Below are 16,671 nucleotides of genomic sequence, written 5' to 3'. Positions count from 1 at the left end.
CAGAATTGACTTCAATCGAAACTACGATGCCTATTTTCCCAACAGAACTTACTGGGAATATAATAATGCTCTCAGCGATGAAAAAAAATCCATTTTCACGGACAGCTACAAAATGGACATCTCTGAGAGAGTTCTATAGACTCTATAGGTCACGGCAGTGTTTTTGCAAGCTGAGATATATAATATGGGTGGAAAGTTCTGCATGGGTGGAAAATTCTGCATGGTAGCGCGTTCGCTCTGGATACGGCTCGTCAAACAAACGAACGATGAACACGTAGTTTATTCTGGCTTTCAAAGCCAAACGTAAGGCTTCTCACAAGAATACCAACGGGACACTGGCCGCCAGGTTCGGAGCCCCGTATAAACATATCTTCTGAAGCTGCAGAGATTAGAAGGAGATAGGATCTTTCCGGCCTTTGTATTTCCGAGGAAAATAATTAGCAGGAATATCCGGACCCTTAATGGTGACCAAAGACTTTACTCACGTGCCCCGCGGCATCTGCATGCGGAACCATCGTCCGAGCATGAATGAATGGGTATTAAAAATTTGAAAAATATTCACGGCATTCACCTTCATCTCGCACAGCGCGAGCGCTGCTGTACAACCAAAACAAAAGGAAGTCGACTTGTAAACAATAAATAAGTGAACATATACAAACACAAGGTTGACGTAAACACGCCACACGTGCTAACCGGCTAAGAAATGGCGGCAAAAACATGAGTCGGCGCAGTATGCGAAGCAACATGTTGCAGCAACATGCAAATGTATAGCAGCATTTTCCAAAAAATAAAATACATTAAAGCAAAATTAAAGTAAGGCGGCATAAAGATACATATGTACAACCAGTGTTGCCACACATGGGCTTTCCTACCAAAACTGGTAGGTTGTTTTTACATGTGGTAGGGTTTAGCAAACTTGTTTACACGAATATTTCACCGGTGCATTCGTTTAAGGGCGACCACAAACATATAAATATATATAATTCGTAAGTCCAAAGGTATACCTATGTTATTGCCAATATACATTATGAACAACCAGAAATACTTTATGTACCTACAACTTAAATTTAAATTGAACTGAACTACAAAGTTGTACCGAAGACTGGTGTGCTCTTTCAAGACGGTAGTAAAACCCGTTGTTACATACGCGGCACTGGCCTGGTGAGCTTACGGCTGCATAATATTATCAGCCAGAAAACTGAAGTCCTTCGGGGTCATTTAGAGGTTATCAAGCCATTCCAGGAGGAAGTCTTCAAAATTGAAACATGTGTTCGCGAAATGGGGAGAGAATAAATATTATGTCGAATAGTCAGGCAGCGTTAAAGGCCCTACACTCTTTTCAAATGACACCAGGCTTATGTTCAGTTGAAAAACTGTTTTGAAGCACTTGGGAGCCTACAATAGCGGCTCTGGTGGGTTCCGGGACATGAAAGCAATGAAAGGTCTGACTGTCTCGCAAGGCGTGCAGCCCAAATGCCCATGCATGGTTCCAAGCATCTAAAGGATACACTACAGAGCTAATTAGGAGCTTGGAAGAATCTCAGATTATGGCCTACTAGGGAATATCAAAGGAAATAAGACAATCAAAGAGATCCATAACTCCTTCCAAGATGAACTCCGACAAACTCCTTAACTTAGCCGGGAGGGTCGTAGAACTCTTGCTGGTTCCCTGACAAAACTCTGCAAATTAAGGTGCCATTTGAAATGGGATGGTGGAGAAAACCCTTCCTATCATCAACAGCAGACTGATACATCTCGAGGAACGATTGTCTGCTCCATCCGAAATTTGGCACCTTCCAAAGTGCTTCACTTCTTAAATATCCTCAGGTTGGAGTGATTACAATTCGGGTATAGCACAAAACATCTTCTTAGGTCAAACAAATTTTTGGTAGGCTTTAGTCGGTTTTAGTAGTACATTTATATAGGAAAAAAACTGTGTCTGTGGCAACACTGCATACATCATGCGTACATATGTATATATACACAACTAAATACCAAAAATTATGCCACAGCATATGTTGATATACTAAATAAAAAGGGCGAGTGTTGCAAACAGCATCGGAAATGGCGCGCGTACTTGCCACAACTTGACTAGTGTTAAAAAAGAAAATACGGCCGACACGACAATAAGCGATTGCTGCCGACTGCTGCTTGGGTTGGTTGTCTAGCTTGCCGCTTGGTTAGTAGGCCATTAGCGTCGACGCCTGCTAAAAATTTCCACACAACTCGGCAGATCAGTCGCCGTTTACGTTTCGATAGCGCAACGTGGCACACCGCGGCCATTAAGCGACAACACTTTCAACCAATTCTTCGCAATTTGGAGGCGTTTTGAAATTGAAAGTACGCGCGTTGATTCGATTAAAGTGCAAACTCAATATTTTATGTACGTTTTTTTTACTTTTGCAAATTTCAGTCGCCACAAGTCGTTCCTCTTCCTACCTACATGCAGACACTCATATTTATGTATGTAGGTGTGCGTCATGCCGGCGGATGCGATTGTTTGCGGAAACGGAAGTTATGCTTGTATTTTAGGTAGAAGCGTAAAGTGAATGCGGTGCCGGTCGGTCAAAGCAGTTATAGCGGTGTGCTTGCGCGCGGTTGTGTGTGTGTGTGTTGGTTGCTGCGTGTTGGTGTGCGCGTGCATAACCGACGGAAGTGCTAAAACCGTTATATGGCACAAAAGCAGTAAAGTGCTTAAATCTGAAGATGTTTGCGATAATACTCGTAGTTGCGAAAATTAAAATGTTACTCATACGCCATGTAGGAGCAAAATATTGAAAAAAAAATGTTAAAGCTTTAGCTTAAAATTTTAATTTGCATTTGAGTGGAGTGTGAAAAGCAGAACAATTGAGAAAAAAAAACAGAACACTTGCATGGCAAAAAGGTCGTTTATAGTAGCCAGCTCTGTTTTCAAATCTGCGCTGCTCTGCTCCTCGTGCAAGTAGAGTCAGTGAAATTTGCATATTTATGCAAATTCTCTATATTAACGGCAAACTATTATATTTCGCAGTGAAGTGGCAAGAAATATGATTTAAAAAAAAAAAATGTAAAAAAATGTGTTTGCTTCTTAATGAACATTTTTCCACATTGCATACAGCCACATAGAAAAATGAACCAATTAAATGCACTGAAGTGTTTTGCAAACAATAAGAGCGCTCAGCATACTGCATACATACATAAATATTGCACATTGAGACGTGATCCTCACGGACTTGCATCGAGTCAGTGAATTAACAAGTGCACATATATAACTTATATACATAACACCTGTGTATTTGCATTTGCACATTCTTTTATGTGCATTTATTACTGCTGGAATTCATATATATGGCACGTTCTTGCTCGGTAAGTACATTTGTATGTTTGTGTGCGAATGTGTTGAAAGTGCACTTGTACTGGCTGAAACGATTTTTTTTTTTTTTGGGATATTTTAATTACACGGTTTCTGTGTTTTTTTTCGCATTCCTTTCATTTCTTCAATACCTTTGCATTAAGCTGAGGTAATTAACAACGATTTCCAAACACTTGGCAATTTTTTCTGTTTATAAATATATGTGTATATATATTTATGAAGGTACCTATATAATTTGGGTGGCAGTGAGTAAAGAATAATTGAAAAAGTTGCCGGGAGAGTTGAAAGATTTGATAATAATTGTAGTATAGATCACAGGGATCACTGGGATCACAGGGATTAAATTTTTCTCAATTACAACGTGCGACAGTAAATTTTCCACACAAAAAAAAATGAATATAGTCGCGGAAATTTGGGCAAAATATAGTAAAGCGAGTACTAAGTTTTTCTCTCTGGCGTAAGGATTTTTTTGGAAGGGCTTTGAAATTTCCAAAATATGATTAATTCTCAAAATTATTCTCTATTTTTCTCTCAGGCGTAAGGATTTTTGTATTAAAGGGCTTTGAAATTTCCAAAATATGATTAATTCTCAAAATTATTCTCTATCTTTCTCTCTGGCGTAAGGATTTTTGTTTTAAAGGGCTTTGAAATGTCCAAAATATGATTAATTCTAAAAATTATTTAAAAAATGCAGGGTAATGTGGAACAAAAATATTAATGTCAAATAAAAAAAAGTTCTATAGAATTAAAAAAGATACAATTTCATTGCATAAGGACGAATGGGTGCGGAAAATGTCCTTTTAAAATTTTGTCCTTGAATATTTTTGAAAATTTGCAATATATTTTTGGTTTTGAAAAAATTATACATTAGGGACTAGTATACACACGACAGCATCCTCGAGTTTCGTCCTCCTAGCTTTATTAGCATAAAAATAATAACATTAATTTAGAGCGAATGTTTAAAACATATCCGTCATTGTAAACCAAAGAACTTGAATGTTTTTAAATTTCCGAGAATTTTATCTCGTCATTTGGTACTTATATTGTTATCCTAGATTGAGCCGATTTTTTTAAATAATTTGTATACCCGAGCGCCTTTGTGCACAAGGTTATTATAACATTGTTCGCATAACGGTCCAAACGAATCGAGATAGATATAGACAAATCTATACATAAATGATCAGAACTAAAAGAGAAGCCGTCCGTCCGTCTGTCCGTGTACACGATAACTCGAGTAAATTTGGTATGTAGGTTGCCCTTTATCAGAGGTAGGTTGCTATTAAAAATGGGCCGAATTGGACTGTAACCATGCCCCCTTCTCATATTACGGTATTTTCGAAAAATACAAAAACTACGATGTTTCAGTAAATATTGGAGCCAAATTGTTGAAAATTAGTATGTGAGGTAAAATATTGGTTCAAAATAATATTATTAGGAAACTTTTAGAAAATGGCGTGAGATCCCGCCCACTTATGATGAAATTCTGTATCTTAGTAGGCGCTTCACCAATCCTTAGAAAACTCGGTGCGAGCCAAAATTTTACCAAACTCGCTGCTTTTAATAACCTTGGTACGGAAAAGCAATTTGTTTCAAATTATTTAAATCAGGCTAAAACTACATACACCCGCTGCCCTAAAAGCGTAAATTTCGGATATACGAAAATTCCGTTATTTCAATAACTGGGGACGCTCATTTACTCAAAGCTAATACTTACAACGATCTCTTGAAAAGTTTTAAGTATTTTTAGAGAAAGTTGGAACGACGATATTTGCTACCTGCGCCGGGTGTATAAAATTCGGTTTCGCCCGCACTTTATACTTATTGACTACTTTAATTTAATCTTATCTGCAGAATTTCAAAGTCCTGTCGTCAGAGTGAAAAACTAAAAACGCTGTTTTACTATATTTGGCCCATTGTTTCAACAGTATATTGTTTATTTCGTGTGTTTTGAAATGTGTTTGTTTTTGTCGCACGGTGTTTAGGGTTAAACAAGAAAAAAGCGTGTAACGAAACGCAATCAAAATGCCAATTTTTTTTAAGCATATAGCGTTATATATTCAGACTTTGATCGTCCAGTTTGTGATTTTTTGACATCTAACTGACAAATAAAAGTTCAAATCAATGGCAAAAATATTTATTAATTATGTATCTCACAGATCTTAATGAAACTTGGCATTTAGGAGTTTGCGTCATCACTGATTTCGAAGCTAATATGAAATTTTCAAAAATTCAAAATGGCGGATTCAATATGGCGGACGAATTTTTTAGAAAAAAATATAGACTGTAATGATACTTGATATCCAGGGTTTCTCGAATTGGCTCATATCGAATATGATATCAAATTTTCAAAATTCAAAATGGCTGATGACTTAAAAAAATTATATATAAATTGTTCAATATTTGTATCCAGGTGTTTTCGCCGTTACTGAATTTAAAATTTACATTGCCGGAACAAAGTATTGGCACAGCACACAATACTGCAACAATTTTTATTCTAATATTTTCCCACCAATTTTGTATAAAAATATGGTTCATTCAATAACAAAAAAACATAAATGTAAAATTCCAAAACTTTATGCAAAACTCGCGAAAATTCAGCAGATTTTCATCAAAATTTTAAAATTTTTAATCCGATTTTTTTTAGAATTTTTTTGAGTATGCAGTTTTGCAGCCCATTAAATTCTAGTATATGCAAGTTCAGAGTGAGTCAAAAATCGCGTTGTTTTTTGAGAATTTTTTTTTGTTCAAGGTGTTTTGCATTTTTTCCATATAAAGTATTTTCGAAAAAAATTTGTTGTATGGCAGAGACTGCGTGAAAAAAATTGCCAAACATCAACGGTGATTCCTAGAGACTTAAAACTTGCACTTTATTATAATAAAAGTGATTGGGCTACAAATCTGCAAACTCAAAAAAAATTCTGAAAAGCCTGATTAAAAAGTTGAAAACTTTCATTTGTGCAAAAGTTTAGAAATTATACTTTTATGTTTTTTGTTGTAGAATAAACTATATTTTTTATACAAAATCAGCGGAAAAATATTAGAATGAAAATTGCTGCATATATTGTGAAAAATTTGCTGTGCCAATACTTTGTTTCGGTAGTGTATAATACATTTTCAAAATTCCAAATAACGGATCCTGTTTGGCGGATACTTAAAAAAATTATGGATTATTAATGAAACTTGATAGCTAGGAACTTTCGGAGTCAATCAATGATTTACGGTTAGGTCTTAGGCAATTTATAATATCAGAAAGTGCTTATTGTGAAAATACGAGATAGCATTTTTTAATTAGAAAAGTTTTACATATTTAATTACACAGTAGGGAGACAACAAAATGCCATAGTAAAAATGAATTCATGTTTTGTTCTAGTGAGCTACTGGTAATTGATACCGCTATGAAATTGTTACACAACATAGAGCAACCGGTAACGGTTATTTTGGCATTCTTAGCTAAATTTTATTTTAATTTGTTATAACACTTTTTTTATTTTATAACACTTTTGCAGGAAATGTCCGATATGTAGTACTCACTACATAGCGCACTCGTAATACATGGCGTATGAGTAATATTTGTTTGCCCTTTTGAATTTTCAAAAACTATACATATAATAAAATGGTCTGTACATTATAGATATTAAGGAAAATATAGGACGTCTTTATGGGAGCAACAGATGCCAAATCAACAATTTTTAGAATTTTGGTTTGTCTGTCTGTCTGTCTATCTGCATGTTTGTAAGCGCATCACTCAAAAACGAATGCATGGAATTGATTGCAGTTTCCCCCGATGTATTGCTAAAGACATAACTAAAAAAAAGGGAATTTAGGAATAAAATATAGGAATAACTTAAAATATAGGAAAATATCTTATTGGAAAAGTGGGCATGGCGCCACCTATACATACTGAATTTATGACACCGAGATGCCCTTTTTATGTAAAGCGATTAAATCGAAGATCGATTAATCGGGCCCTTCCGATTGGATTTTCTGTCGATTTTTTCCTTTCGATTCGATCCGTGAATCGACATTCGAGTTTTCCTAAATTGAGTCATATTAATCTTCGGTTTGCCCCAAAAAATCTATAATATTTTAAAGAAATTTTAATTTGAGGCTGGTACAAAAAAATAATGGGGCCGGACACCTCTGTCCTTTTCAGCATGAGAGAGAGCAAAGACCAAATAATCCAATGGTCTGCCTCTCTTTCTCTCCGAAAACAGGGCTTTTCAGGAAAGCTTCTTGAAAATAACTACACAAAAATTGAAAATTCCAAATTTTGTGAACATTTTCATAAAAATTTGAGTACATTTTTTGTAAGAGGGGAAATTAAGAAGTGAAATATAGAGTTAGGGAAAACAAAAAAAAAAAACATCCTTATGGGAAAAAATCTATGTAATGCACAATTTATGATGGATATTAAATACTACCCATTATCATTATGTTATGTTTTATTATTTCGGTTTGGCAGTTCCATGCTAAAAACCCGACCTTTTCGAAAAAATCATATTTATGGTCTCACTTGCCTGAAACTACACGTACACGTATATCGGATATAAAGAGAAATCAACCTACCAAAAATGGACGCGTTTGGTGGTACCGAAGTCGAAGTATTTCAACTTCAAATTCAGACAATATATATATTTTTTTTAGTTTAACCTATTGGTCGTCAAGGGCTAAGATTTGTTTTTGTTGGAAATCATATGCCACTCAACAAAAAAAATTCTGTTTTTTTGAAATAGTCTACCTACTTGTTTGATCAGCATTTGAAAAAAAGTTCCTTTAAAAAATAAAAATACGAAAAAATTTAAAGTACAGAGGTACTCCTGCGAGTAATAGTATTTAAAATATTAAATAAAATATATACATACATACTTATGTATGTATGCATTTTCAACCGCAACACAATTGCGATGGTACATAAATAAATATTGATGCACTGTGCTGCGGCGTGCTTATAAAAAGTTCCAACAAGTTAATTATGTAAGTTTAAATTTATTTTATTTTGAGTGCGACATCATCGACATGCTGTGGCGAAGCAGCTCATTATTGGTGTTACATATCAGCAGTTATATACAAGTTGAACTATTTGTTATTAATATTATTGGACGTGTCAGGCTTGAACTAAAGTTATTTCTATACACCCATATGTATGTATGTATATTAGGGTGGTCCCGAAATGCATGTGAAAAAGTAAAATCGAAATTTTTATGCTCTCACCCCCTAGGATTGTACTATACCGAAAAATTATAACTCTATTTTACTTTGTAATCAAAAAATATTTAGAGGTCGCTTAAAGCGCGCAAAGTGTTCCATGTATTTTATATGGGAAAAAGCAACTTTTCGTAGAAATGGTATAGAGTTCTTGAAAAGAAATATTTTTTCGATCGGAAAACTGTATTTCTCTTCAGGAGACTCCCAATAATAATACCGAATTATTTATTCAACAATGCCAGAAAATGAAATCGGGGATCAATAAATAATCTTTAGTACTAAAAACGAATTATATAAACAATTGGGTATTGTTACTGATTTTCAAGAATTCTATACTAAATATTTCCTCCTGTAAATATTTTTTGATTTCAAAATAAAAAATAGGGGTATATTTTTTTCGACATAAGTAGAATAATTCTAGGGAGCGACTTCATTTATCTTGGCTCATCCTAATGTATGTACATTTACATACGCGTATGTACAACTGTTTACTTGAAAATCTGTGTATATAGATAATGCAACGACATTTTCAATTAACTCGCATGTTAATTGAAAATTTTCACTTTGCTCTGGTTTCATAGTAACTTCAATAGCAAATCGAATTTCACATTTGCATACGGAAAATTGTAGGAAAATCGGGTAGGTTCATAAAACGTTGCGCGAAATAATTACTGCAACATAAAATTAGTTACATTCTTCGCAAAGAAAAGCATTTAAAATAAATTCGCAGCAAAACGATTTTATTTTTTTATCGAGTTCTTTCATTACTTCACAAGGAAATAAAAATGTTAGATGCGTCTTACTATGTTAACGTAACGATATGTTACAAATTATTTACTTGATAAATTTCCTTTAATAGCGTCTCCACTGTTACTGGTATATAACTACATTAGGGTCGTCCTTAAAAAAGTCAAAAAAGGATATTTTTCAGTCACACCCCTTTAGTCGCTAATTTCACAGTCACAGATATCACATATAAATTTTGGTACCGATTGGAGACGGTCAAAGCGTGATGCGTGGGGGGCACAGTTAAAACTCCTCTATAGAAACTCAAAAAATTAAAATAAATATTTTTCGTCTATTTAATACCAATAATTGTTACTAAATACTATATTCGAAGATAAGACATGTAAGTTTTGGTCCAGAATATTTTCGAGATAAATTGTTTTGGAAACCCTTCCGTTTGACAGTCACACTTTTGTGATTATTTTTTCAACTAACTAATTAAACGGATTTTAAATTTTTAAACAGGTGCCAACACTCTTAAAAATATTTTCGAAAAAAATCGTTCTGGAACCGCTTTGCTTTAACACTGCTGTAATATTTCGTGTTTAACTTATTAACTAATTGAATTTAGGCTTTTGAGGAAGTTGGCAATTCTCTTCCGCAAAATTACTGTATCTTAATCCAGGCTATAAGCTATCTGTGCGCCAAATTTCATTGTAGTACATATAGCCATTTTATTGTGTTGTGAAATAACAACAAACATACCTACACACTCACAAAGTTTTATTCGTTCGAAAAAAAATAAAATAAAAAAATACCCACCATACATAACATGACAAATGGCCAATAATTGTCAATGGCAGCAAATTGCCGACTCGCCGATTTATTGCCGTGGTGAAAAATTGGCAACATGGTTTTGTTTCATGTCAGCCTTTGAATAAATAAGTTATGAAAAATTCCCAAACTTATAAATTCCGCGTCAATAGTATTATCCATAATCGTCTAATTTTTACCACCCAGCAAAAAGCACGATTACCACAGAAACGAAAGTGGAAACGAGCTAGGCGATGGGAATCGCTTACCTTTTCGCTTCAAGAAGGCATTATTTTAACATGGGCATGCCACTGGCCGTAAGCCCTTATCCGCAGCATTACATTCAAACGAAGGGAGGGAAGCGAGCAAAGAATGCCTTACAGAGAAACTAATGTAGAATGCCTAGATAAGTACATACTTATTTATATTAAAATGTCTTAAAAGATTAAAATTAATTAAACTTTTTATAAATCAGTTTTTATACATACATATGTATGTATTTAGGTATTTAGGTTTCACTTAAAAGTCGGTATGTACATTAGGGTGTCCCATCAAAAAATTTTTTTGAGCTACACTCTCGCAAGAGGTATCGAAATTTGCGTAATTTTACACATGTTAAGAAAAAGGTAAAAAAGTCAGAATTGTGTGTCATGTTGTGGGCTCTACCACACCAAGAAGTTTACCACGCCTCAATTACTGTTTTTGAGCTTGTAGTTTGAGCATTTCTATTTGAATAGATTCCTGAATTTAGTTGTTCCTTTCGGAATATAATCTGTGGTTCTGCGTCATCTGTCGCTGGGTTTACGTCAAAGTCATAAATACATATATAACATATCATCTTTTGTTTGCAAAATGGGGAGCTAAATTCATTTGTTCGGCATTTCCTCTTACTCTCGTCTGCTCTTTGTGCAATCTTGTTTTAGCTCTGATCCAGTACTCAATGAACTTACAGCAATAGCTCAGGGCGCTTCTAATGAAATTAAAAATTTGCTGCTGCAATACAATTGCTTAGCCCTTCGAAATTTTCTGCTGGGCTATGCGTTACAACTTCACAAAGTTTACCACTACCGAAATCAAAGATGTATACACATCAAAAATTGCTTACCCCCAATGTGAAGCACTCTTCGTATGTATTAAATGAAACAACCTAAGATGTTTATGCTTCAAGCCTTTAAAATAATATGACTTCTACCGTTTTATATTTGGTTAAATTTAATTTATCAAACTTATAGTAAGTACCTCACGAGTATATCCACTTTTATTTCATTGCTATATCAAATTGGTCATAAAAAAATGTTTGTGAAATACGACTGCTTCATATTATATACGTAAAAGGATTGGTCAAACATAATCTCACAGGCATTTAAAGAATACCATATTAAGTTGAAAAAGCACAGAAAACTAATAGGAATTGCAAATGTCGAGCACACAAAGAAACCACGCAAATCATAACAAGTCAAAACTATGAAGATTTATGTGCTTATGAATTATGTATGTATGTATGTATGAATGCTGATGTTGAGTATATTAAACTTTTCAATCTATAGCGACGAAAAAGAATTCCTTTCACCCACTAGTATACATGCAAAGAAAGAAAATAATTTGCAGCTTACAAAAAAGAAGGTTGGAACAACAAACGGATTTTTATGTATTGCACTTGACCACATTTTTAATCTCCGGTATGGAGAAAAAAAAGTGGAATGCGACAGATTGAAACCGAGTAGATCAGCGCAGACGATAGCAGAGTACTGAAACGCAATGAAATGTAAAGAGCTTTTGGAGGCGAAAGAAGACGATAACAAGAAAATGTTGAAACTCAGAAAATTAAATGGAAATGCATGTAAATGTGAAGAGGTTCAGTGAAGTGTGGTTAGTGCGGGCAATGAAGGAAACAGTTGCCAACTAAAAAAAAAAAAAAGAAAACACAAAAAAAAAGATTTGGTTAAATGTATGCACTTGAAAAGGACAACTTTTAGGAGGTACTTACAGTAACACTGACCCTGGGCTTCACACACACACACACTAAGCGCCTCCCGCGCCCAGCCACTGAATGGATGAAGTGATTGTGTGTATGCGCTTGCTCAAACAAGCATTCACAGTTGTGTGACTACGTACATTAGGGAGGGTCAATTCGTAAGGGAGATTTTTTCGTCTATTTGCGTATAGCATAGGATGATTCTACGTGTAATTCCAAACAAATTTGCCCAAGAAACCATGGGTCTAAAATCAATTTAGAGTTTCGCTGTGGTGCCGTAAAGAAGGGCTTAAATTTAGTATAAAAACATGCTATTTATAAAGGGCTTTTGGTATGAGGAATCCATTTCTGCAATTATCTTTTTCTTTAAACTTCCACCAGAGGGCGCAAAAGTCCAAATTTTCACATTTTACTGTTTTTAGTTTTATTATCGTTTTTTTTTTGACAAACCTGGGGATGGCCTTTTTATATTTTTTGGTGACACCTACATACGGCAGTAATAATATATATATTTTTAATTGGTTCTACGAGATTAATCAAAAAACTTGGTAAAAGTTTAAAGATTTTTAACAAGATTTAATTTACTAACATTAGGACGGTACGCTAGGGTGCTAGTAACTAAGTTATGGTGGGTAAGTACTAGAACCGGGTAATTGAGGCCGGTGAACTTTGGAACACAAAAAGATCAGTATATCATAATGTATGACGAATCCCTTCATTTGGCAAAAAAAAATAAATTATTTCAAAATTGCTTTGCGAAAATACTTCAAATTTAGGGGCGCATGGCGTATTATTATTTTTTTTCTGGTACGGTCTAATGTACATACATACATATGTTCACAACTAGATGTATAGTGCAATTAAAGGTGTACCAATCAGGTTTAATACAACCACAAAGTGATAGTAATAGAGTGCTACTAAAACCCACAACAACTTTCTTTCACAACCACAACCGAAACGACCCATAAGTACGATGACATTAAAAAGAAACAAAAACAACAACTTGGAATACCCATATTTACACTTAGTTATAACGAATGCGCTTTGGAGAAGCGAAGGATAGGTGTACACACCTAATAGCCAGGCAAAGTATGAATTGTGGTGCTGAGGGAGGAGATGGTAGAGTTAGCGATACACGCACTTCCTGCTTGCGATAGTGAGAAAAAAAAAAAAAAACATAAATACCTAAGTTTTATTGTACGGTTGTTGATCGATTCGGGATTTATGGTAAAGTAACTTTATTCCTAATAAAAATTTATGACATAATTAGAAGTATGTTAAACACAGCCATTTACGCAAGTTGTGCCTACGTAACACGTTGACGTCAGATTTTATTTTAAGCTTTAAGGTTTGTGGCTAGCAATTTTATGGCTTAAGCTGCCATTAAAGGAGGCGATTTTTTGATAGGTGATGATCGCCTGCAAACGTTGACTTGTTGTCTACTTTGAGGCAAGCGATTTTGAAACCACCACGAGCGATTTTTCTGGAGCAATGTTGAATCGCCTAGAAAATCTTCTCATGTGAATCCAGCTTATCAATTATAAAAATGTACTCGTACCACAGTTGGTTTCGTTAAATCCGTTAAATGCCCATCCCGACTTGTCTGACAATTCAGGGTGCATGTATCAAAATTCTCATGACTTTTTGGCATAGTCTCGGGTTTATTGGCATACTTTTTACGTAGATATAGAGAAAGAAGTCCAATGGTGTCAAGTTGTAAGAGATCGACGATCATATTACCTTGTTGTCTCGTGGGATAATTCGTCCTTCGTTTCCAATAGGGCCATTGATTAATTCGCTATGTGACAAGTGCAACCCTTCTAATGAAACACCAAATATTCTCCAAGTCCATGCCATTTAATTCAGGTCATAAAGTCAAAAAAGATTTGTTATCATGTCACGGTAGCGTGCACCGTTGAGGCTGTGGCGGCGAGTAAAAATTTTCGCCACGTTTGCACTGACCCAGTTTCTTCCAATTATTACACCAAACACCAAGCTGTTTTAGGGCAGAAATACACTCAGAGGTGTGCCATTGCCTGCCTAGGGACGACCGCTGTTAAGGAAAACCTTTTTTCGGAAGTACATATCGATAAATCTCCAAAAAATCCGAAAATAACGGGAAACTTCTGAAAATTCCCGAAAAACCCTCAAGAGTTCTAGGAAAAATTCCCGAAACTTAAAAAAACTTGGAAAAATTCTTGGAATAGAGAACCTTATGAAATCTCGAAAAGTCCTTCAACAACAAAAGCGAAAATTAACAGTAGTTTTTGCTCAAAACAATAAAAATAAATATCTAATGTTTTTATTTATTTTTATTAAAAGATCAAATTAATAACACCGCGCGACAGTAAATTTTACACATAGTAAAATCAATATATTGACAACTTTAGGAGCCAAAAATAGTAAAACTATGTATTTCTGTATTTCTCTAGTTTTTAAAAGGACTATACATTTTAAATATGTGATGCATTACAAAAATCAACCGCTGGGCGAACACTAGTATTTACTTATATGTCGTACAGATCGGCCTTGATAGAGTTGGAGACTTTTTATTGGTGCTTTGTGTACATATCAAGCTTGGTATTTAGTATCCACACAAAATGTGGTTTCTCTAACTTTGTTATTTGGCACCCAAACTATTTCAAATAAATACAATGAAAAATTCAACTGCTATTGACGCCCACTACAATATTTGGGCGTTTGCCAGACAAGTTCATTACCAGAAACAGCGTATTTCTCCTTCGACTTTACATTTAAAGTTCCAAGAGATTTGGTATTTAATTACCAGTTGTTACTAACAAACTTTAATTTCAGGTCATTTGCAGTTTACTGCGGTGGCAGTCGGACTCGCATACTCGTACACATAATTGAAAAAAAGTGTTAACTAATATTTTATAGTTTTCGATAGTTTTAAGGTAATACCTTAGTAATGTATCTTTCCTTATAATGCGACCAACAAATCTAGGGTATTCGAATTTTATTGAAAGCCAGCGAAAAATGGCAATTCGGAAAAAATTGGTTACACATTTTCAAATTGAGAAAACCAGTTTTAGATTTTTTTTTTTAAAGACGAAGAGCTGGAAATCGCTTCGTGAAGCTCGTGATACTTTGACATAACGCCATTATGCATATTAAAGCACGTTAAATTGCTCAGTCCAATTTGAATAGGACCGATGACACTTACGCCTACTCACATCCATCGGCGTAGCCAGAATGAAATTTAGGCGGGGGCTCGACCCTATTAAGCTGGCATTTCAGGGTACTATTTTGTATATTTTGGGGGGGCTCGAGCACCCAAACCCGTCGGATCTGGTCTAATCCTGAGCCTGCCGTTAGTGAAGTCATTGATTTAGACAGGGTTCAATGATTTGCTACAACAAACAAAAAAAAGAAATCTGCAGTGAAAAATTTTCCAATATATTCAAAGAACATGCCTTATTCCAAAACATGGAATGCTGATTTTTTAAGAAGTGATTTTGTTTTTAGAATATACGGAATAAGGACACTGAATTTTAGAACGACGTTTTACTCCAAGCGTCGTCGACTAGTCGACAGGCTACTCAATTTTTTTTTCTTCTAACAAATCGAAGTTTTTGAGTTAAACACTTTTGAAGGACATGTGCGGTAAGAATGTAAATTACTGCGTTTCAATAGTAGAGTTGCCGCAAAAAATTCAAACTCCGCTAAATAAAGTTTTCTGCTAATTTCATTTAAGTGCACATTTTTGTAGTGCAGTGTAGTTTGTTAATGTTAGCAAGCAAATGATTCATACAGTGGCGGCAGAAATAATAGACTCGCCTTACTTTGAAAAGTTTTGGCTATATTTCTTTGGTTTATTTTATGTTTAATATTTTTCTTTTGTTATAAAAGCCTGGCTAGTTATATAACAGCAAAGTACAAGTTTGAAGTGACTAGAAAATACCATTGATTTTTGATATTTTTTTTTGACGATGCTAGGCATTCCCTTACATATAAAAAAATTGTCGAGCACACTTGTATGGAGAAAAACGCGTGACACCGTCAGCAAAAAATAAAAAATAAAATCAACGGTATTTTGTAGCCAATTGAAACTTGCACTTTGTAATACTAAAACTGCACACTCAAAATTTGTCTAAAAATTCTGAATAAAAAGTGTGAAAGTTTTTGTTCAAAGTTAGAAAAGTGGTTTTAGCGGAAGTTTGTTGTATAACTACCTGAGCTCTTATAAAAAATATTAAACTTAAAATAAACTAAAGAAATATAGCCGAAATTCATAAAAGTACGACGAGTCTATTATTTCTGCTGCCAGTGTATATCGATCTGTCTTGAGCAAAATAAACTACTTGTATTAGCAAAGTTTGTATTTTTATAGCGAATGTCTGCGTATTTAGGTACATTACAGCTTCAAAATAGCAGCATTTTTCCGTTTAACGACAAGTCCGTACTCTGAATGTTGATTAGAGTTAAGCTAATTTATGTACTTCTTATGTCATTGCATATGCCTGAAGGTCAGTTCAGTGAAAAGCACGAGCCTTCGGTTAGACTTGTTACGGTTGAGTGTTAATTGTTCTACAAATTAGAACTAAATATGCAGGTGAAAAATTGCTCAAACCAAATGCTT

The sequence above is a fragment of the Rhagoletis pomonella genome, unplaced genomic scaffold, assembly GCF_013731165.1.
Source record: "Rhagoletis pomonella isolate Grant_MI unplaced genomic scaffold, Rhpom_1.0 Rhpom_scaffold_00004, whole genome shotgun sequence".
Taxonomy (NCBI): Eukaryota; Metazoa; Arthropoda; class Insecta; order Diptera; family Tephritidae; genus Rhagoletis; species Rhagoletis pomonella.
The sequence above is the reverse complement of the archived record's forward strand: the minus strand, read 5'-3'. Positions refer to the sequence as shown.